The following is a 23220-nucleotide window of genomic DNA, read 5'->3' as shown; positions in this document are numbered from 1 at the left end:
ATATAAAAACATCAGGTCTTCAGAAGGTTAGATGCACAAAGATTTAACAACACTATAGGACTAAAAAATATAATTTCAGAAACATTCTGGATATATTCTTCTCAATGATCATGTTATGAATTCATTAATTTATGTAATTCATTCATATGTATCCTAAAATAAAAAGACAAAGCCCATCCCTTTACAAATTGTAAATGGGATCATATAGATAAAATTTCCAACAACAACACTAACACAAATGATATCCTGGCATACTCCCGATCAGTAAAGTCAGCATGACCATTCTCAATTATTTTCCATTTCAGATGTGGTTCTACAAAAAGACAATGTCATGAAACCGACAAACTGAAGCATAAGTATTTTGAAAGCTTGTTTGCAATTTGTTCAAATAAATAACTCCAAGATAAGCCTGGATACATGTTTAACATGTTCTTAAAACCTTTAAAGAAGATAAGCACAGGCTTGCTTTCTCGCTAAACTGAAGAGCATGTCATATGGCATTAGCTATTGTTGTAATAAACCACAATTACTAGATGATGCAAACTTACTTTGTACACAAATATCCTAAGGCACCGCTGTTTCTTGAAACAAAATCTCTTCCTTACTTCATTTTCTGCTTATTGAGAAAAGAACCATTCAGAATCTGACAGATGGTTTCACTCTGCCACCGAGCATTTCCTGTTGGTTATCTCTGCCAGCTAATCTTTCCACAATGCTTGTCCGCAAGGCTGTGCTCTACATCATCTCTGGGCTGCTCAATGCCCTGCAAGGCTTTAGGGTTGGCTTCTAGTCCCGCCTTCTGTTCTTCAAGAAATGAAAACTCACAGCTGGATCCTGTGTAAACCATTTCTCTTACCACTAGCTGTACAGAGTAAATCATGTAATTATGCAGTGAAAAGACCTGCTACTCCACTTGAAACTTGGAAAACAATTACTCATTTTAATGAGGTGCACATGAAAGTCAACCATGTAGTCAAATCAATAATGCTGAGAAGTAATGACAAGAGAGCTGTGACCTTCAAGCCTGAAGAACCCAGGCAATGTGATGCAGCACTTTCCTATCTGAATAACAGCATATGGCAAAACACATGGTATATTTTAAACTACAGTGTTCTAAAAGAAATGAACACCTTATTGCTAAGTGTCAACATGGAATGGCACCTGGCTATATTTCTTTTTTCAATCTTCTAACCTTGGGATGCTGAAGGTGTCTGGTAGCAATTTTAGACTAGGTGACAGAGGATGAACTGAGGCTTAGATAAAAAGTATGGCTGGAATTTTTGGTGAGTCAGGAATAAGTGCACAACCAGTTCTGGGTAGGTCACACTGGCAGAAGTAGCTGGCTTGTACTTCGGGAATGCTGCTAAGTGCATTGGTCAGTGTTAAAGGTTACTAGGCATAGTTTTAACCAGTTTCACCTGATGAATGAAAGCACTTTTTTGGACAAAGCAGAGAAGTTCCATCATTCATTTTAGGCTAATATATCCTTGGAGAGAGTCTAAAAGCTCCAATCAGTTCAATAGCACTTACAGTTCTGACAATAGCCAGTTAACCAGCCTTGTCCACAGCTTCACTTGACCTTTAAAGCCTTAAAACATCATTCATCTTCTGAAGCTCTGCTTTGGGTCTTCAGGCTAAATGAAATAAAGCACCTGAGACAGGGCCTTTTCAGCTGTGCTGCCCAAGATCTAGACCAGTCTTTCAAAGAGATTTATCTGGAATTGTGGCTTGTTTTTAGACAGGAAGTGAAGCATTTTAGTCCAGCAAGCCTTTAGAACCACCATCTTTAAGCTGCCTTTTCTGGTACTCCTGACATTTAGGTAAGATTTTTACTTTCTTTGCTCACAGAAAACTGTGAGGATTACTCACATTTGTAAAATGTACTTAGAAGGCTGCTGGACATGATGAGAAAATGGTCTTCTACTGAGTCACATTCTTTTCCAAACTGCTATGCAAACCATCCTTAGTAACTTATCCATGAGATATGGGGAAATATGTACAGCATTTATCCATCTATCCCAATACTATATACTGGGGCAGGTTGTAGATTTCCACACCCTAAGTTCCCAGGCTTGCTATCTAAGATCCTGATTACTGAGATCCTACTGGTAGGATTTGGAGGGACTTTATACATGAAAGGAGCATTTGGATAGCACTGGGCTATGTCCTCTCATGTATTCCTCACTAGTCAGGCCTCATCTGGAATACTGTGTCCAGTTCTGGGAACCAAGATTTAAGAAAGATGCAGAAATATTAGAAAAGGTCCAGAGGTAGGCAACAAAAATGATTCAGGGTTTGGAAGCACTGCCCTTTGAGGAGAGACTGAGAGAACTGGCCATGTTCAGCCTTGAGAAGAGAAGACTTCACAGGGGACATGGTATCAATTTATAAGTATCTGAAAGACTGTCACAAAGAGGAAGGTCAAGATCTCTTCTTGCTGATACCAGAGTGCAGGACAGGGAATAATCAAGTCAAGCTGTGACAACCCAGATTCAGGATAGACATCAGGAAAAGCTTCCTCACTGTTAGAGCAATATGTCAGTGGAACCAGCTGGCTAGACAGGTGGTGGGCTCTCCCACACTCTCCCATTCAAAAAGAAACTGGACAGCCATCTGAGTGGGATGGTGTAACTTGGTGTCCTGCAACAGCAGGGGGCTGGACCAGACGGCCTTCATGGCCCCTTCCAACTCTACTATTATATGAAGAGACCAGTCTTCCAGTATGCATAACCAGACAGAACTGTTCAACAAGTTGGAGAAATTCCATAGTTCCATGGCAGAACACATGGTTTGAATGCAAGTGCTTAGTACTGAATTCATTCCCTGGAACCTCTGATGAAAAGATCTCAGGAATGGGACTGTAAGATGAAGAGGTGCAGTCTGTCAGAATAAATGCCATTGTGATTGGTAAATAGCCTAAATCAGTACAGGACAGTTTCCAGATAAGAATGGCTGGATCTGTTCATTTCAGTTTCACATTTTCCCAATAATATTTCTTCAACAGTTTGTGTGCATTTTAAAAGAAAAAATCTGGATGAAAATTAATACATAGTTTGCACATATTTTTCTTCCTGAAATGTATTTTGGTCTAGCAAGTGAATTTTTGCTAATTGTTGTTATGCTGTCAAGCCATCTATGACTTATGGTAACTCTATGAGTTGGTGGTTTTCCCTTTTTTCTTTTGCCTCTCATGATGTGCACAAAATACAACAGTCTCAATTTTGTCTTTTTTGATTCCAGGAAGAGTTTTGGCTTGGACAGAAAAGTGGCCTAAAATTCCCAGAATTCTTAACCGTGCTGTTTGGGGTATGCAGGTACTATAAGCATTTTTTCCTGTCTGAACATGCATTGCTTTGTGTTTTATGTGGCAAAATATCAGATAGAAAAACACAACAACCATGCGGGGTACACCTGCAAGACCAAAATGGAAACTGTTTTAATGTATAGGCTTTAAATAGTTTGATTCATAGTATGCACTGTGGGGGGTGGCGGGGATGAGTTTCCTCTGCTTAGTCCCAGAGGCACTATGAATTATCAATCAGTTATGAATTGCTTATCAGTATATGCAATACTTTATAAAGCCAGGACTGCTGTGATGTCATTTTCGAATTGCATAGGTACTTGTTTGAAAGATATTTTGGGGCCTGTGAAGTCAATGGGCAGATGAACAAGTAGGAGTTACTATCAGGACTAACTCTGCAGTTTGACAGAGTGAGGTGGCAGGTGTTAAAGAGACAGGTAGCAGGGGAGACCTTATGTTGTTCCTGCAGGTAACCTGGCATGTCTGGGTGCAGTGGAGTACATTGGCAATGGGATAATGTCAAACTTAGTGTTAATTACCAGACCTGAGCATGGTGTTTCCTTGATTGGCAACTTTACATATGGTAACTTTTTGAAACTGATTTTATTTTCTGTACTGCCTAAAAGTCAAAGCTTTCTGGCAGTTTACAACAGTTCCTAAAAGAGGACCATAACACAAATAAATAGCCATGACATTATCTTAGCATACAACATTTAAAAACAAATGTAACCACTAAAACAATATTTGATACAGAATAGACTTGGCATGGGTGCTCCTACCAAGCCATTAGATATCCTTACTAGTTTCTAACGATGCAGAAGCATCTTTAAATCTGGCTCTGAAAGGCTGGTAGGCTTTTCACTGGACAGGCCTCATGGGGAGATTATTTCAGGGTTAGGGGGCCAACTGCCGCCCTTGGAGGCGGCACTTGGCGCCTCAGATATTAATTGCAGGGTCAGGATAGATTCTGTTTCCCACAAAGAGCTATTTCAAACTGAACTTCTGCCTGTGAAAGTGAGGTGGGAATTTTTCCACACAGACACTTTTATGGACTTGTGGAGCTACATTTCACTGTGTGGCCTCCTCAAAGATAGTCTGTCCTTGAATTAGTTTGCATTTCATAGAATTACTTTGTCTTTGGCTTATGAAAGCCCTCCAAACAGTCCTTTGCATGTCACAGAAGCCATGAAAAAATGGGGGTGAACAAGTGGTTTGGTTCCTTCCCCACCAACCTGCAGTTCCAGGTTTGGGAGCAAGATATGGGTTGGGGGCCAGCACACTCTCTCTTAGTTTATTAACTGTGGTTGTGGATAATGAAACATGTGTTGCTTGTCATGTGTTAACTGAATCTTTATCTCATTTTACTCACAGTGTTATTACATAGTTAACTATTCCTACTATAGAAAAAGAGGCTTGAAATGGATGGCAACATGCTTTAAATGCTACCATCTAAGCCTAAATGCTAGACTTGAAGCCATTGCTGTGGTGGTAAAAGTTTAACTACTTTTCAAGGCAGAAGTAAACACACTTTAATGGAATTGTTAAGAATCTCCCCCCTGCAACCCATAACTGCCATGTTTTGCTTTCCATAATATGATTTAGCAGACATAACAGAGAGAAACCAGAGCCATGGTATTAGCTGTCTTTCTATGAGCAAAGTGCAAGCAAATAACAACGAAAATCCTTCCTGCCTTCCAGGAGCCCTAGTGGAAAGCAGTTATTCTTATACAGCTTGCAGTTTTATGTCTCAAGAGCAACGGGATTCTGTGAAATTAATGCTCCATCCACTGCAAGTCACAGCTCTCCTGCTGAGGCCCACATCCAAGCATTCCCTGCTTCAGTGCAGCAACTATAATGGTTCTCCAAGGGGATGTGGTACCTAATCCACAGCAATAGCTCGATGATGAGGAAATAATGACTCAGTACCTATAAAAGGGGGATAATTCCAGCCCCGTTCCAGTTTTCAAAGCACAGCGAAATATTGGATATATAAAATTTTGGCACTACTTTTGCTAAGACCTGCAAGAGTGCTAAAGATGAAGTTCCCAAATAAGCCTGCAGGCACACCATTAAACAAAGAAACCATGGTGGATTATGACAGAGTAGGTTAAGTCAAAATCTCCTGCTGTGATATTCCCTTGCATGTTTCTTCAGAAAACAAGCAGTTTCATTTTCAGCACTGATCAAGGGGAATAAGATGCTTCTCTCAGAAGGGATCTCAAGTCAGCTTCACACATCTTTAGTTCTCCTGGAACCTCTTCAAATGCAGGTGGGAGATTAGAGACCTGAATGTTGTGATGCAATGTAAGTCTGGGTGGAGACACAGATCACACAATTTCTATGAGAAAATAGAAAGAGAACACACTTTCTATGCAGAAAATTACAAGTTCAGTCCCCAGCATCTCCACATAGCAGTAGAAAATCTCGCCTAAAATTGCTACTGAGGAACTCTGTTGACAGTACTGAGCTTCCTAAATTTCCTTCAAGTAGAAAATTAGCAGAGAAAGAAAAAGGTCTGGGCTTGGCTTTTCCTGAAGATGTGTTTGTAGAAAAGAAGGCAGAAGAGCTTTTCAAGTTGTTAGGCTAGCTTGTAACCCCGCAAGTGTCTTTCCATGGGATGAAAAACACAACAGCAATGCTGAATTATTTGCTGCCTTCTTAAACGCTGGTTCCCTCAGCTAGGAAACGGAGATGAGCACTGCCCCCAAGAGTCAGACATGACTGGACTTTAATGTCATGGGGAAACCTTTGCCTTTATCTTTTTATGACATGCAAAATTAGCTTCCTGAACCAACCACATCACTCTTGCTCAATGGTATCAGTTCCAGAATACCCTGTCCTTGACAGTCCTGCTCAGCTCTTGGAAATTCAAGGCTGTGACTTTCTTTTATGGAATTGATCCATCTCAGATTTATAAGATTTAATATACAGTACCAGGTCAAAACAGAAATAGAAAAACTAAAATGTCTGGGGAAAATAAAAAGTTGTCACCTGGTGCTGAACCAGGTTCCCCAGTGTAGGTACCAAGGAATTCTCTTGGGGAAGTTCATTCCACAACTTGGGTGCCATTGTAGGAAAGATCCTCTTTGTAGCCACCCACCTCGGTTCCTTAGGTGAGGGCTCCCAAAGAAGATCTGTCTGGGATTGTCATTGAATACTTTCAGTGCTTGCTTAAGGCCTTCTTTTACTTGCAGGCATTTGTTAAACATTTGATACACTTTAACTGGTTTGGGGATTTTTGTTGTTTTAAATTATTTTTATACATAAATGTGTTAAATATTTTAAATTTCTTAATCTTTCATAAAGCACAAAGGATAGGACTAAAAACATGCAATTAATTATAAAATAAAATGTTTGAGTAGGCAACCTGACCTGTGATGACCTTTGTCAAGGACAAATTCTACAATATTACGACTCTAGGATCTTCTTGCTTTTCAGCACTATAAGTTATTTGGCTAATAGTGATATGGATGTTACTAGTAGCTATGGAAAAAGCTCCTTACTGTGCAGGTGTGACAGGCTACCCTAGCATTATGTAATCCAGTTATACCTGGCATTGCCAATGGTATGTAGATTCTGCAGCATTACTTAGGTTGCACATACACTGGAGCTGTTGGAATAATAGGATGAATGTCTCAGTTCTGAAAAATGTCAATATTAACTGCAGCCTTACTAAAAATGCTGGGAATGTGTGTGTGTGTGTGCATGCACAGACATGCTTTCAAACATACACGCTGCCAGTTTTAATTGAGCAACTGTTTCTACATGAATGGCTAATAATAATTTCTTGACCCATACCAATGCGGGAAAATAAATTTGAACAAAACTTATTATTTATTATTTCACTTATATGTTGCATCCTTTGTGTGTTTTATTACAGAATGACCAAGGTCACTATGTCTTTGTGGGTTTAAGGTCTCTCTCTGATCTTCTAGCAGTCTAAAGAATTAATATTTGCTTCTCTTTCATCATTCCTATTATTACCTGAAAAGCATATACATGGTACACACCATACCCATGATAATTGTATTCCTTTTCTGGTGACTTTTTGATTTTTCTTCAAAATTACATTTCATAAAGAAGGGGAAGAAAGTGACACTGACCTTTTTTGACAGCCAGTGAAGTAGTTACTTCCCATGCCAAGTGTGGCCAGTTTCAGGTGGGAATAATAGTGGCCCAGGAAGTAATAATGTCATCTGCTTATGCCATCTGCTTTCACCAAAAATCTCCTGAAGCAGAGTTGGGGCTAGCTCTACTACCGTAGTTCCCTTGTCAATATTGGAAATGTGCAAGTAACCCTGGTGCATGGCTTTTTAAGCTGAGAGGAGGAGGAAACAAAGTGTATTTTAATTCCCTTTTTAATAGTATCACTATGTTAATGATGTATTTTAATGGTTGTAAGCCGCCCCGAGGCTCATGCGATGGGGCGGCATATAAGTTGTTTAAATAAAAATAAATAAATATTGTGTAAATTTATAAACTCAGTGGGATTGTTTTTGTTGTATAGCATTATCATTTGGTTTTCCACATGTAGCATGTGGAGTTGCAGGCCTGGTTTTGATGGACTTCCCAAGGTGTTGCAGGGTTATCCACTAGTAGGAAAGGTATTTTAAGTCCTGAACAACTTGATTTGGGGTTTTTGACTATTTTCTTTTAATTTCTTGAGCAGTTTCCCCCTGTTTTTGTACCTGACAAACAAAAGAGGTTTTGTACCTCTTGTACCTGCAAGAGATTGTTAGAGACAAGTGACATCCAGAGAACCTATATATGAGTTCCTTTCAGTAGATTGGCTCAGAGGCAATCAGTATGGCAACAAAATGGGTCCAGTCAAAAACAAGATAATGATTTCACATTCTCAGAAGAGTACCTAGGAAGCCAGCAGTATACGTGTTTGTAAAACTTTGGTATGCATTAGATACCTGCTAAAGTCCAAACTCCTTATCCAAGCATTCCTGGAATGATTGTTCTGCTCAGTTAGCTTGCTTATTAACTATTGTGTTCTTAGCTTTGGTTTTCAGAGTTTTCAACAGATAAGTTTTTATCCTTGTTATGTATTTATGTAAGCCATCCCGAGGCTATGCGATGGGACGGCATACAAATGCTCTAAATAAATAGATAAAATAAATAAATCTCTGATTCTGTAAACCACTTAGAGATCTCTTTAGATATGGTAACTGGTATATACATTGATTTACACAAGCAGTAGTGAAATAGAAATGTAAAGTCCCCAAAAACGTGCGAGCTTCCAGATTACTGATACATTTTGAAATTGTAGGGCTAAAAAAAATATTAATTTATCACAGCTACACCAAAATTCTGGATTTCTCCACTGGTTCACGCATCTGTAACTGACCTCTTTCCCAGGACAACAGAAAGAAAGGCAATGGCTGCCCAAGACAGCAGTTGCTGGTGCTGGTATAGATGTGATGGCTGCCCTTTCTCCTGTGCAATTAAAAGTAGGAGGCACTATTCTGTAAAATTAAGCAAATTGAACTTCTACAGCAAACCATGAGGGAAAAAAAGGATAAGCATAAGGTATAAAGGGTGATCTTCTTTGTTCAGCTGCATGAGTACGGACAAAGAAAATTATCCCATTTTGATTAAAAAAAGGTTAGCTCAAGTCTCCATTAAGTATCTGCAACCACACCTGAATCGTAATTTGAAAAATTACAGCAGATTAAACAAAGATCTCTACAGTTCTATAAATTGGCCACTAGAGGCCATATAGAGCTTGTATTCTTTCTCTACCAGGATTTTCAGAACCAAAGTACAAGAGAACAATCACATCTTAAAAAGGTAGTCTTCATGTAAAGTCATAGAAATAAAGTAATTGTGTGTGCTAATGGAAGGCTGATTTACCTATACTGCAGGAAACCTTCACACTCTAAGAAACAAAGATGCAATTAAAAGTATTTTTATTTTGATCATATACAAAGGGACCTTCCACCATTCAACCATGAAATATTTAAATTATTGGTATTGTTTTATAACTCCATTACATTATAAACTGGAACATGAAGAAACAAGAAGCTGAAGTCTGAAAGGCAGCAGAGAAAATTCACAGACAAAGCCAGAAGGTCAGACTTGAATATTCAGATGAGAAGTCGCTAATCCTCAGGCATTATACTGCCTGCAAAAAGCAGAAACTGATGCACAACCTTCTTTTCTTTGTTTGAAAATGGTGCTGAAGTTTGTTAGCTTACAAGGCTAAGCTGCAATTCCCTATAGCAAGCTTTGGAGCTCTTGATACAAGGACTGTGGCTCTCCATTACAGACATTGGCTGTGATGCTCTGATGTCACAGCCAGTTATGAAAGGTATAGAATGTTCCGTGCTTCCTTGATTGTTAGAATATTTAAGGGAAAATTGGGTGCAGTTCCATTTGTGAAAGAACATCATTGCATCTTTTCTCTCTCGAGCCTTTTGATTTCCTTAGATCATTGGCTTGTTGGAGCAGAAGTAGTAACATTTGGGAAGGAAACCCTGTTGTAATCTGATCTGAGTCTATAGGTAGAGTAGAACGCAAATCAAATTAAATGGTTATGATGCAAGCTGTTACAATTTATTGCATTTTAAATTCACATTTATGGCCTTCATACCTCTTTTGACTTCTGTCTTCAATAACTTATGTAACTTGTGAGAATATATGGCACAATCAAAATAATTACTGTAATTTAAATGTTATAGAAGGCAAGCCAGTTAATCTCTTGTTTGCTTTCAGAACAGAACTGCAGTGGTACCTCGGCTCACAAATGCCTTGGTTTATGACCAAATTGGGTCGCAAACAAACATTTCATGAAAATTTTGACTTGGGTCGCGAACTCCGCATTGGGTGGTGACCAAGATCGCAGCCATCTCCCCACCCACCCCCCGAGTGGGGAGATGGTCACGATCGCAGTTGTGTGCATGCAGAGAAAACGTGCGCGATCATGGGCGTGCTCCTGCAGGAAAGACTGGCGCAATCTCGGTCATCTCCCTGCCCCCCCTGAATGGGGAGATGGCTGTGATAGTGCTGGGGATGGGGGGAGGAGAGATGACCGAGATTGCGCCTGGCTTTCCTGCAGGAGTGCGCCTGTGATTACGCCTGGCTTTCCTGCAGGAGTGCGCCCGTGATTGCGCCTGGCTTTCCTGCAGGAGTGCGCCCGTGATTGTGCCTGGCTTTCCTGCAGGAGTGCGCCCGTGATTGCGCCCGGCTTTCCTGCACAAGCGTGATGTCAGCCATCTCCACCCCCTGCCAGCACAATCATGCCTGTCTCCATTCTGCCCCCAGTGCACCCCATTCGTGCCTGTCTCTCCGTCCCCCAGTGCACCCATGATCGTGCCTGTCTCTCCCCCACCCCAGTGCGCTGGGATGACGGGCGTGTGCAGGGATGACAGGCACGATTTCAGTCATGATTGGGCGGGGGGGGGGGGGGATGGCCACGATCTTTGTTGTTTTTTGTCACTTTGCTTCACATTTTTCGGATTTAAAAAAAAAAAAGGTTACAGAACGGATTAACCTTATTCACATTGAACCTTATGGGGAAATTTAACTTGGCTCACGACCAATTTGGGTCATGACCAGAGTCCTGGAAAGGATAAGTTTGTGAGCCAAGGTACCACTGTATGCAATGTCTGTGCTTGCTTACAACTTACCCAGACTTTTCCTTGGACTTTCAGGCCTTAACCCTTAGAGGGAAGGTGGCATGCCTGAGCACAAACATTTACTGATTAACTGCAAACAGAACATGGCACACTGGGAGGATGAGAATATGCTGGAGAATCATTTTGCAGTGTGAAGTGATGGTGTGATGGTTAGAGTTTTGGACTGGGGACCTGAGATCTGGGTTCTAGTCCCCATCCAGCCTTGGAGTTCATTCAATGGAGGCAGCAGGGGGGAAGCATACGTAAGCAAAAAGCCAGCTAGTCCTAAGGAATCTAACGTAAGAGAGATTATCAGGACCCATGAAGCTTTATTTGAGCCATTGCTCTTTTCTTCTAGTTACATGAAAAGCAACATTTTTCATAGTAACTTTCTGTACAGTGGACTCCTGGTTCGTGAAAGCTTATTAAACCACACTAAATTTGCGAGTCCTTATGGTTACTGAACAAAAATACAAGTCCCTACCCCATCTCACATCTATTCATCCTTGTCTGGCCTAGTGCAAACCCATGACGCCAAGGACAACCATATACCAACCAGAATCTGGCCACAAGGCTCAAGAGAAAAGCATATGTACTCTAGAAAGATGATAGTAAGAGCTTAGAGCTCCAGGCACACTCAAATAAGCTAGGGCAAGCTGTACACTCATATATAACCTTGCCCCGAATCCAGACACTGCTGCTCATTCAAACCTTTTCTGTAAGCAACCCCACTTCTGTTTACCTCTAACAAGGAACCAAATTGCTTGTTCTTCCTCTTGTGGGAGCCTTGTTGCCTACCCTAGTCTCATGCCCAGGGTGCAAGCACAACCACACTGTGGCAATTGGGTAGGTAGGTCTCTGCACAGTTATGCACTCTCCAAAAAGCCAGGTGTCAACAGTGCTGTTAGCTGGCTACATATTAATAACAGACCCTGGTAGCAGCCATCCCTCTGGTTTATGCGGTCGCTGTCTTTATGCTACACTGCCTATTAGTCTGCTAGACTACTGAATATATTACCATAGCTGGCTAGGGCAGGCAGGAAGTTGTAGGCCTTTTTTCCTTTCTTAGCTTTCACAGTTAGTAACTGCAAGGCTATTGAGTTCAGAGGGAAGAAGCCGCCTTGCATTAGGGCTGATGTTGGCAACTGGGGACTCTGTAAAGTTCTGGACACAGTTCAGAAGATCTTGGGTTCATGCTCAGGTGGGCTCTGCTTAGGCCTACCCATGATCTCCAACCAGCATGGCCACTACAATCCAATATAGAGGGCATCAGATCCAGAACTGGAATGGCTAAGCAGAACTGGAATGGCTAAAAGAAAATGGGTGAGAGCGGTGTAAAAGCAAGACTGGTGACAGGGATCGGTGTATCCCAGGAGCACATCCAAGGTCAGCCCTTGCTGCCTGCTAACCTCAGTACTCCTCCTTCCTGCCTGTCCACTTGCCTTCACTGACCAGAGAAAGGAGCAGGAAGCAGCAGACTCTGGTCACTTTGCCCTTCTCTTGGGGTGACTGTGTAGGACTCAAAGGAAGAAGGCAAGTGGCAACATGGAGAAGGGCCCACTCACAGATGAAGCCCACTGAAGCACCTTGCCCAAAGTCTTCCCAGTCTTTAAACTTAGACTGGTACCCTCAGCTCATAAGCAGAATGAGATCAAGGCCTACAGTCTACTTGTAAGATGTGGCTGATGGCTTTGCTGGCAGGAATCTCTAATGGATAATGTGACGCAGTTGAAATAGGGTGGGGGAGAGAGAAACACAACCTTTAGTAAGAATAGCAGAGGCAGCTTAGTCAGCAAATGTGCAGCTGCTGCTGACTACAATGTCATGCTGTTGTCAAACGCTCACCGCAGGGAATGACAGTGAACTGCCCAAATGGTATAGAAATGTAATTTTAAAAACTGTTTTGTATCTGTGTTGCCTCTGCAAGTTTTCTCTCTGCTTTTCTTCATTTCTCTTCTTAAGAGCATGAACATTTGCATTTCTTTCCAAAACATTTATTTTAGGGAACTACATTGTAACATTTATTACATTTATTCTTCAGCATCCTGAACTCATATGGAGGGCTGCTAGTCAGTGAAAGCTATTTCCATAAGGCTGAATTTGATGCTTTATCCACTGTCACCTTCCCAATGGTTCCAGAGGCATGCTTTGCTCCTCCCCTAGGGGTGCCCTAAAGGGGAAGCTGATCGCTGCTATCAGCAAAATACATCACCTGATCTTGCTGCTGCTACTTCTGGGCTTATATGTTACTTATTTGACATAATGGATGAGTTCACATGTAATGGCAAAGAACTCTGCACTGTTTCCACAGCACATTGATTTTTGCCCAAACTCACCCGTCAGAGGTTCCCTGGACATTAAAGCTTCCATGCTCCTCACTCTGTACTTCCACTCTTGATGCACATGCAGGAAGGCCCAGCAAGCAAAATATCTTGACCTCAGCAGACTTGTCCTGATTTCTCCACTGAAGTTCTGATACGGATTCTCCCTCTTCCCCCTGCCAAGTGTACCTACATCTCCACAATGCATCCTAGCCACTCCAGTCTCCAAAGGAATTTTAATAAAATCTTAAACATTTTACCATGATTTCCCCCTTCTGCTTCCATGCAACTTCCCACTATCCCCATGTATCAAAAAGTAAGCAGGGAGATGGGCATGTCATGGCTAACAGAAATAAAGTAGGTGATGACGCATGCTTTGCTAGGAGCCAAGGGTAGTGGAGAACTGATGACCGAGTGATCATTTTTGTGGCTGCTTTTTTCACAGGACTCAATGCTGCTTCCATAGCAACAATAGAGAAATGGAAATCCTGGGTCTGGGTGACCAAAGAAGCTGCGGTGAAGCATGGAAACCTTGGAAACAGACCATCGATTCTCTCTATGGTTTTTAGGAAACTAAAGATATTAAAAGGTGCAGAAAGGGCACCTAAAGAAACTAAAGGTGCAGAAAGACCATAACTGGGTCAAGGTGACACAACATACCAGGAAGGTTAAGAAAGCACTAGGGTTTCTCATGACATGCAAACCCAGCTACAGTGTGTTGAGTCGAAATTCCTCAAGTAGCACCATCCAGCTAGATCATCTTAACCTAAAATGGATACTTCAGCTTCTAGGATACTAACTGGGCCTGGTCAGTGGAAGCATATAATTTCAGTATTCCACCAGATAAGCTAGTTTCTGGTCTCTTTCCAAACTGTTGGTGGTGACCTTTGTTACAGCCAGCCAGCTAACTTCCTCAAGTGGTCTCCGAAAATGACCAAAGAGTCCAAACAGGTATATAAAAAAGAAGTTCCTATAGAGTTAGCGTCACTCGTCTGGTGCCTTCCAGATGTGTTGACCATTCTGACTGGGAATTATCTGTAGGACTCCAGGTTGGTGAAGAGTGCTTTAGATACTCTGGTCCCAAGCCATTTAGGGCTTTAAATGGCTTTAAAGCACCAGACGAGTGACGCTAACTCTATAGGAACTTCTTTTTTATATACCTGTTTGGACTCTTTGGTCATTTTCGGAGACCACTTGAGGAAGTTAGCTGGCTGGCTGTAACAGAGTGGGCTTTCTCCTTTGTGGTGCTCCATTTATGGAATTGCTGCCCCAAAGGAAGCTCTCCTGGCTTCTAAATTGCTAATTTTGTGATGCCAGGTGAAGACCTTACTTTTCTTCCAGGCACTTTAGTTTATAAATATATGGCTGATTTTATACATTTTATATTGGTGGATGAAGGGGAATCCCTGGATACTGCCCCAGGGCTTAGGTGATCTGCAGAGGCACCCACTCTTTCCGCAATAACTGGCTCTAAGAAAGTACAAAAAGAAAAGAATAACATTTCTAAAAAAAAATTCTTCAAAGAAAGAGTATTTTTTCAATATGTATTCCAAATGCTGTGTTTCAGGTCTCCAGCTATGCTGGCTGTGGCATGCTGGGAGTTGCAGGCCTTTTTTCTGGCTAAGTTTGCAAAGGATTGCACTTTAAGATTACAGCATTCATTGCTTCTAAATTCATCTCATTCCTTTGAGAAGTCACCCAATCAGTGTTAAGCTATGATGAAGCATTTAACTCCAGTGATCTTGACCATGCCAGATGACAGCATTCCTCACATCAGTAAAGTGACACCAGACTTCCCATTGTGCCAAGAAAATACAATACAACAGAAATGGTTCTTCAAAGGCATCACAAAATATGTACAATGTATCTCCCAGCAGTGGCATCATCTCTTCTTTGTTCACACAGATTTTATACCAACTAATTTAACCATGGCACATTTGCAAGATTGTCCTCAGCATGAAACAAAGGTTCTTGAAAAATACCATGTTTTGTAATACAATGAACAATACGATGAGCTATGAAAGTTTTATCTCAAAATCAGCCTATGACATAAACATTAAATGTCCATGTTTGATTTGCTAGAAATGATCAATTTACCACCAATTAAAATTCTTGGATTTTATATATATATATATATATATATAGTGTGTGTGTGTGTGTGTGATTGGAATCACCAAACATAGACAGATGAAAGCTGGAATCCTGTGAATCCTCATGCGGCAGAAATCCCAATCTAATTCAGCAGGGTTTGCTTCTGGCCAGGTCAACATGTGTGGGATTGAGCTGCATAGAAATAAAATTGGTTTTTAAAAGCTAGTGAGTTATCTTTACTGCTTTGTAACATTCATACCTACTATAGAGTCTGAAGCCTGAGAATGAACACAGGTGTTTAGGTACTATGTAATCCAATTAAAAATCTTTAAAAGGAAGCTATTTTCCTGTTGCCACAGAAGTTACATTTAACAGGCTTATAGTAATTAGGCAGCTTGAAAATTTGCTTTGCACTTAGAAGTTTGCTGCCAGAAATATAACGCGAGACAAGCACTGCTGTCCTTGTGTGTCCCGCCAGCTGTTGTGACTTTTTCCACTGAGAGGAGAAAACAGTTGCCTCCAGCATTTCAGAGGCATGCAAGCACACAGAATGTGTTCATTAGTATTGGATATGAATTTTCAGTTATTGGAAGCAGATGGCTAATCCACATGGTGAGTGAGTCTTAAACCAAACAATGAAACAAGCAAAGATCCATTAACACTCTATGGTCATGATTGAAATCTATGCATGTGCAGCCTTGATTAGGTGCCCTGAATACCACCGATCAGAGCCTGCGGAGAGAAACAAGGAACTAGATCCAGCTCACTTATCTGTTTTCAACAAGTGCCCAAACTGGCTATAGAGATGGAGCTATGCAGGCTGTAACCACTGGATCAAGCAAGGAAACTGCCTAGACAACAGAATCTGCTTGTGTGATCCCTCAGCTAGGGACTTGTGCTCAGCAGTCTGCTTCACAAGCATTGTGGTGCATGCGTTCCTCTATATAATCAGAGAATTGATATTCACTAAAACTGGTAGAAAAGCCACAAAAATATCCCTGAATTTATTCTTATTGGTGTAGACCAATAATACATACAATTGCAATCCTATATATTTATGTGTCATTCTATCACCATGGATAGATGTCACAACTTTGTAAGATGGTGGGAGGGACAAAATCATCGTTATTAAATAAACAGGCATCTAGCATGCCTGTTGTTCTGTGATGTCATGAATAAATTTATTATAAGCAATAGGCAGCTTTTGTGTTTCTATAAGCACTGGCTGTGCCAGAATGTTGCACAATGGACTCCTTCAGATAAATTACTACCCAATTTTCTCCAAAGTGGTGGATCCAAATAATATTGCAGGTTGGTAGAACATGATTACTTGAATTTTTAGTTGCCAAACATTGGAAACATAGGACTTAGTTAGCAAAGGTATTTAATTTACCTACCTACCAAAAATAATACTTTTCAATAATTGATGTTTTCACATGTCACATCAACCCACCTAGGCATAAGCCACAGTTGACTGCTTGCTGTGCACCCATGGAGCACCTGAAAGAGAATCAGGCTCACTGTGGGATCCTTCCTGTAACAGGACCAACTTGTCTGCCCTTCCCTGACTCTGATTGTGAGCTGTTTTGTGGTTGCTGTGTCCTTTTTGTCCCTTCAACCCCATCCGCCCACCCCGTTACAAAGACTGATCTTCAATTTGACAACCAATGACAACTTCAGAGTCACTAGCTTCTAAACTGACACTTTCCTTAAAAAGGGGGTGACTTGCGCTTTTTCATCTTCCCAAGCATCTAGAATCATGGAAAGAATGAACAAAGGAGGGAACCCTCAGAGAAGCCAGATACAAGAATCCCTGTCCAAGATTTTTACTGCAAAGATGGTGACTGACTGGCCACCTCCTTTTTGTGAGCAAAGATCACTCACATCTTTGTTTCTTTCCACAGCTCTAATCTGATAACTGTCAGGACAAACCATGGGTAAAAATGAAGGTCCTGGTAGCTTCTCTGGATTGATAACAATGAGGGGTGCAGACAGCCCCTGCCCACTGCCTTGGTGAGCCAAGTCATTTTGGACACATGGAGGTGCACAAAACCAAGCAATTTAAAATATGCACATCTCTTCCATAAAAAGGTGAGCTCCAAAAAATTGAGAGCCCCACCCCATCCCACAAATGTATCACTTAAGCACTTTGAAGGAGATATCACTAGCTATCAAATCGAAGACTGCTTTTTACAAGCTCTGAAAAAAGGGAGGAGGAGGTAAAAGGGACAAAAAAGTCATTGCATACACAAAATTGCTTCCAATTGTGGTTGCAGGCCCAGAGCCATTACTGGACATCCGGAAGTGCCACTTGGGCACTCGTTGGGTAGCTGGAGATGGCTGAGTTTGGCAAGAGAGGCAAGTGGGTTTTGCTGCTCTTGCTAAGTGTCTCCAAGCCAATTCCCAGTACTCATGACAGCCCTATTCATCATGGCAATTTATCCAAGGAAAACACTAAGAGAAACCAGCTGTTCAAAGTCACATTGCAGGAATTAGAACCAAGGGGGTGGATGAATCTAGAGAGGGGACCCATCTTTCCCACATTATAGTCTGCTTAGATAGTTCATCTGACTCTGAGGAGGATGCAGAAGCACAGTTTCAAGGTTACCTAGTGAAGATTTTCAGAGTATGAGAAACAGGCTGGAGTTCCTTGACCTAGCCAGGAGATGACAGATGAAGGGAGCAAACCAGTTACAAAGTGACTGGCAAAAGCCACCCAGATGCTGGAGTCAGAAGCCTTCTGAAAGAGATAAGCTTCCACTGGGAAGGAGAGGGGAGGCGAAGATTCTGTTTGGATTTGACTCTACATGGGCGGATCCTTCTTCCACATCTCAAGGAGAATGCCACTTGATTTATACCAAGACTGGTTATGTTTTAATAAAATAACTTTGCTTCTGAAGTTTCATCTGAATCTGATGGATCAGAAAAGAAGCGGAGAGAGACCTGTTCACAAAACTCAGGACTCTCTGTTGTTATGCTTCTGAACATGAAGTAGTTTATCTGGGCATAACACTGTTCCTAAGCCTTTCCATACAAATAGTAATTTAGGTGTTGGGAATGTTATACATGGCAAGCCATTGCTATTTTTCTTCTTTTTGACTGTTCACATAATTTGACAACCCATTTTCATGTTTATAATGCATATACCATGTACATCTTTCTGAGCATCCTGAAGGATAAGACACACAAATGTATTAAATACTAGTTTACCCCAAATTGCTCTTCAAAATTAAATTCATAGGGCATTTCATTTTCCAGGGCCATAATCTTCAAACTGTTTATTCTGTCACAGGTTTAATAGGTCTGAGATCTGCAGTCCAAGTCAACTGCATCGCTCAGCTAATAATGTGAAAATAAGCTAACAAAAAAAAGTAACAGAAAGGGGGGATTTTATATATGAGATCCCATACGACCAACCAAGCGAAAAGAACAAAAATGTTGCAAAAGTTTATGTAAGTTTGTAGATATTATTCATTATTCTTTTCTTTTTTCTGAGAGCTAGAAATAACATAATACTTCCTGAGTCCTGCAAAATCCAATCAAAGTTTTATTACGGAAATGGTATTTTGACTGAACAACTCAGAACAAGTCCTTTTGGAGTTTTGAAGCAATGTAAGGGTGGCCTTACTTGATGATCCAAGATTCTTCACAGTGGTGTGATTTTACATATGCATCCACTTAACATGTTGAAACATTGCACTGTTGCAGCTGCTGACATTTCTTACTACATTGAACCAGCTTTACTTATCTTTCCCTGGAACTGAATTTTGCTGGAATTCTTGTGATCACACAACAGTTTTATTATTGTATCCCTGGGTCTTACCCCACCAGAATGCAATGCAGCACTGTATATCCAATCTGATAATGCCTGGGGCCCAATTCAAGGCGATCAGATTTTTAATGAAGCTGTTCTGGTCAGGAGCCAATGTCTTTAAGTCAAAATTTGTAAACATATTTTGGCGCTTTTTAGCCTTCTGAAGGTTTCCCATTTTCATTGCTTATTGAAATGAGTCTCATTTCTGTGATCAAAACAATGTTTCACACAGCTAATTCTGAGGGAGAAAGTTTAGCACAAAACTTCAAGGACTGCTGTCAAGATAGTTTTTTTCACTTTTGATTTTGTTGTTTTTAATTCTTCAGTTTATTAATATCTCCATTTTTCCATGGTCTTATTAATGTTTCTCATCAAAGTCATCCCCATGCATATAGGAAGGGATGGTTCAGTCTATCTCCAGTCATCTGTCATTTGTTCATCCATACGTCTCTTTGTCCTGTTTCCACTTCAATCTGAAATTATTAATGTTTAAAATAACATTTGCATGATTTTACAGCTATTTCCCCTCAATATATATATTTTGTACAGATTTTACCCTACAGTATGCATTTTGGTACATCTCTCTTGAGCTGAGAATGAAATGGCAAAGTTTAAAACCCAAAAGATAACTGTGTTTGGTCCGTGTATTGATTTGCCATGTGAGAGTTGGGTTGGTAGACTGAATGATATTCTCAAGTATCTCTGTGTAGAACACAGAATTGCCTAACAATTACCACCTGTCTAGACATCACAAGGTCATGAATCAAGGCATTCTGTGTTTAAGAGGGATTACAGCTAGTACATCATCCACAAAAGAAGAACAGGTATTTATGTCATAAAAACTCCTTGCACTTCTGTGAAGGTCCACTCATGCTGTGATAGCAGGACTGTGGGACTTGTGACCCTACAGGTGCTGATGAATCCCTTGCTATTGGTCTGGCTGGGTCTGGCTAATGGGAATCCAACACTGCTTTAAGGCTGGTCCTCCAGAAAAAAAGTTACTTATTGTCTCCAGGCTGAAATACTAAAAGTACTTCTCAATTGAGAAATGGTTTGAGGAGGTGTCATTGGAAAGTATTATTTGAGCTTCATTCTGTAGCCAAAGTGGATCCACCTGATAGTTGTTCCATTTAGCTCACTTTTAGCTAGTTCGCTCATCAGGTTATCATGCAGCACTTTGTCAAAACCTTTACTGAGACTGAGATATAGTATATCCACAGCATTCCCATATTCCACCAGGGAAGTTAACCAAACAGAACATGAGATCAGATTAGTCTGGCAGGGTTTGTTCTCCCCCAGCAGTTAAAAGATTTGTTACTCAGCACCTTGATTATTTTTAATGGTTTTGAAATTTGGGTATTTCTATTTGTATAATCAAAACATGTGACATGAGAAGTCTTCTTCATGATTGGGACAATACTCAAATAGTCTGCAAGTCAAGCCAAACTTACATCAATATGTGGGCCTGTAAGTTTTCTCTATAGACTGCAGGCAATGCAGCAGAATGGAGCTGCTCCATTTGTTCCATGCAGCTTTGATGGGAAAGGGAAAGGGAAAGGGAAAGGGAAAGGGAAAGGGAAAGGGAAAGGGAAAGGTTTCCCCTTGACATTAAGTCCAGTCATGCCTGACTCTAGGGGGCGGTGCTCATCTCCATTTCCAAGCTGAGGGAGCCAGCGTTTGTCCGCAGACAGTCTCCATGGCCATGTGGCTGGCATGACTAAACACCAAAGTGCAGGGAATGCTGTTACCTGCCCACCGAAGTGGTACCTTTTTATCCACTTGCATTTGCATGCTTTCGAACTGCAAGGTTGACAGGAGCTGGGACAGAGCAACGGGAACTCACCCCATTGTGCAGATTCGAACCAGTGACCTTTCTATCTACCAGACCAGCAGCACAAACGGTTTGAACCACTGCGCCACCTGTAGTGAACTGCAAACAATTCTACAGAATGTGTATCTTTTCAAACCAGGGTAAAACTGTAGAATGGCCTCTCCCAATTTGGTGCCCTCCAGATAGTTTGGAGTACAGCTCCCAGTATCTTTGCTGGTTGGGGCTGCTAGAAGTTGAAGATCAAAATGTTTGGAAGCTACCATGCTGAAGAAGGCTGATGTAGAGGAATGCCATAAATATACTATGAAGAGATATCTGTCTCAAAAGACTTATTCTGATTGCATCACTAAAAGAAACTCCATTTTGCTGTCATTGGCTTTCCAAAAAGTTGCATCACAATTGTGTATATTCTCAGTGTGAAATCTCTTTACTAAACAAATGCAGTGCAAGAAGACAAACTATTGGCTAATAGCATCTCAAAATATCTTGAGCAACAAGGCAAACATATAACAGTTGTGCTTTAACTGTACTTTATTCAAATATGCAGATGCTTTAGTGGGGGTCTCTCTCCTTATCTTGTCCTAGTATCCAGAAACTGATGTGAAGAGAGTCTCTAGACATCAATCAATGTCTAGAAAACTCAGTGAATGGGAGTATCCTGGTTGCAAGCTGTGTTGGATGCTTGCTGAAATAAATAAGATAACATGGAGATTTAATTCATCTAAAGTTTAGGTATTAGTTTAACAGAGTTCTGACCAAGGAAGTTTAAGCATATATTAGTTAATTTTTAAGATCACATACAAACTAGCCTTAATTTCTTTTTCTTACAAATAACTGGTGAAAAGTTGGGGGTTAAGATACATTCCATTGATTTCTTTGCTTCTCACATATGCCTAACACAAATGGTTGATACTTTTAAAAATTGCCAAAAATCTCACTTGGTTTGAAATAATGGAAGGGAAATCAACAATGACAACAGCAGCAGCAGCTTTTAGAGATGTCCTGTTTTGAAGGGCTGCCCAGTGCAGGTCCAACGAAAGGAAAAAGCACAGTTAGAAGGAAGAGCTGGGCCTTGAGATGCCCATCAACTGTAGCAGGTTAATATACACACAGTTCACCTGGTCAGAGCCCTCCATGTTATAGTGAGAAATACTATATTTCTATTTTAAATTTTAACCATTAGTCCTAACTTGGCATCTGTTAATATATTAGCATATAGAAATCGGGGCCTTCATCTTCTATTTCGGTGATGCATATCCTGTCTTTGGCAATGCAAAATGGCCACCCTAAGTTGTATGTATCTCCCAGGGTTGCCAAAAGAGAGGTGTGAGGAGGTAAACAAACAGAAGTAACTGTGGTTGGCCTGATGGACAGGAAGCTACTTGGGGGAGTTTCTCTAAATTCAGCTATGGTTGCTTAGCTTCCCTGTATTCTTGTTTAAAGCAAACAGGTTCTGGCTTTCCTTAAGCATAACAAATTCTGTCTGGCAGAACTATTGGAAGAGATTCCAAGTTGCATCATAGCTATTTTGTTCCCATAGAATATGAAACCGAGCACTTGGAGAAACACCTTCACTGGACTAATTTGTGTGGATACTGACGCTCATGAACTTCACAAAAATGTTGCTTCATTTGCTCCAAAGTAGTGCATATTTCTGAATATATAATAGAATAACACAATTTATCAATTCATTTATTGCAAAATTAATTCTGGATTTACACAAAGTAGGTAATTGTAAAATGCTGATGTTGTTGTTGCAGTAAATGATTAAAAAAACAATTAAGCATTGCTTATTCAGCTGAGCATTTCTTAGCAGAAAATAGTCAAAGAAACTGCAAATTAAAAAGTGCCTGAGAAAACAGAGATAAGCTTACAATTAACCCTTAATTAAATGTTTCATCTTCTGCCCTTGTCAGTGTGCCAGAGCTGTTATATTTCAAATGTGGCAGCTGGAGAAAAGGTGAAAGTTTTATGAATACAGAGAATGGAGAGATTTCCCAAGAAGATATAATCTACCGTATAAGAACCATGCTGGATCTATGGCACACTGTCTGTTATACCAGAGCTGGCATATAGCCATTATGACTAGGAGCCATTGATGGGCATACTGTCTACAAAGTCATCTAATCCCCTTTTAAAGCCATCCAATTGATGGTAGCAAATTTTACAGTTTTAACTATGCACTATATAAAATGTATACAACTGCAACAAGTGTTTTAAAATGAAATAAAAACAAATAA

The 23220-nt window shown here is 40.7% G+C and overlaps 1 protein-coding gene across 4 annotated transcripts in view; it reads right to left on the bottom strand.

Moving 5' to 3' along the window:
* Window positions 1-23220, bottom strand: part of STARD13 (StAR related lipid transfer domain containing 13) — a 158098-nt gene that overhangs the window by 72399 nt on the left and 62479 nt on the right. Inside the window, exon 1 of one of the 4 annotated variants that reach the window (XM_044441637.1) lies at window positions 549-2507. The exons of the other annotated variants lie outside the window; for them this stretch is intronic. The gene's annotated coding sequence lies outside the window, so the exon portion shown is untranslated. Of the gene's footprint in view, window positions 1-548; window positions 2508-23220 lie in introns of those variants that run through there. 4 annotated transcript variants of the gene reach the window in all.

Source organism: Varanus komodoensis, unplaced genomic scaffold, assembly GCF_004798865.1.
Source record: "Varanus komodoensis strain SLA01 unplaced genomic scaffold, ASM479886v1 scaffold4, whole genome shotgun sequence".
In the NCBI taxonomy this organism is placed as follows: Eukaryota; Metazoa; Chordata; class Lepidosauria; order Squamata; family Varanidae; genus Varanus; species Varanus komodoensis.
Note: the sequence above shows the minus strand (reverse complement) of the source record. Positions and strands in the feature narration are given on the sequence as shown.